Here is a 1186-nt window from a genome sequence, read left to right as displayed (position 1 = left end):
GTAGCGCCGCCGCGGAGAGAGAGAGAGAGAGTGAGAGACTGGAGAAGAGAAACGGCCAGGGGGGAGGGGGGGAGGGAGGAGGTCAGTCGAAAACTGGGTGAAGAAAAAGGGGTGCCACGAAGTGCCTGCGGCCGGACTGCGCCGGGCGGGCGGCGCGTCTCGGTCGTGTCCGGGAATGCCTTGCGCTCCTCCCTGCCGCCCTTCCCCCTCCCTCCCCCTCCCCCGCGCTGGCGGTGCGTACGGCCCCGGTACGGCCTCTCAGCGGGGGAGGGCGTTCTCTGGCGGGCATCACCGGGGCGCCGCCGCCGCCGCCGCCGTCGTTGCAACGCGGAGCCAACGAGAGCTTCGCGGGCCAGGCCGCTCCGCGCCGCGCGCACGCCCGGGCCGCCGCCAGAGCAGGAAATGATCTCCCGAGTATATCTGCACGTTTTCGATCCAATAAATTAGTGCGGCTGCAGAAAACGGGGTCTCTCCCGCGCGCTCGGCTATCGTGCGCGCCGCCCGCCCGCACCGCCGCCGCCACAGCCACAGCCACAACAACACTTATTATAAGTGTAAAGTCAAATACCTTCCTCTCCCGGACCACCACCGCCGCGGCGCCGCCGCCGCCGCCGCGCCTTACCGTGCCGCCGAGGTGGGCCGGGGCGGCGCTTGGCCACGGAGTATAGTAAATGGCGTGCGCTTTCCTGGAATATCGCTGTTATTCGCTCTCGCGGTGCCGCGGCGGTCGTTCGACTATCTCTGCTCTTGCCGCGTCGATGTGGAGCGGCATTTTGTGTGGAATCGATACTACTTTCGTCCGCACACACACATAGTTCACAAATCATTCTGATAATGGCACAAACTTTGCGGTGGGAGAAAATTGTTGGCGTTGTTCACATAACACATTTAGAGTGTGCAACTTATGGTATATTCGTGCACGATAGTTATGAAGTGTTCAAACACCTGTTGCTGTGCAGCACAAGTTGGACGGTGCACAAACAGAGAAAGGTTGACTGAACGCGCGAAAGCGCGCCAAAGTCTTTCGCAGTTGAACACTTTGGTTTACCAGCGCAGACTGCCCCGTCAGCAGAATTCTTCATTCCCGTCGCCGATCTGACGAGCTAATAGCTTGAGAAAGGGCCGCCCTGGATACGAAGCTTTTGAGTGAGTGAGCCCCTGTGGGCCCTCCCTAGCCCTCGATGTG

The sequence above is a fragment of the Frankliniella occidentalis genome, unplaced genomic scaffold (assembly GCF_000697945.3).
Source record: "Frankliniella occidentalis isolate FOCC.00 unplaced genomic scaffold, Focc_3.1 Scaffold75, whole genome shotgun sequence".
NCBI classification, from domain to species: domain Eukaryota; kingdom Metazoa; phylum Arthropoda; class Insecta; order Thysanoptera; family Thripidae; genus Frankliniella; species Frankliniella occidentalis.
This window is presented reverse-complemented; position numbering follows the sequence as displayed.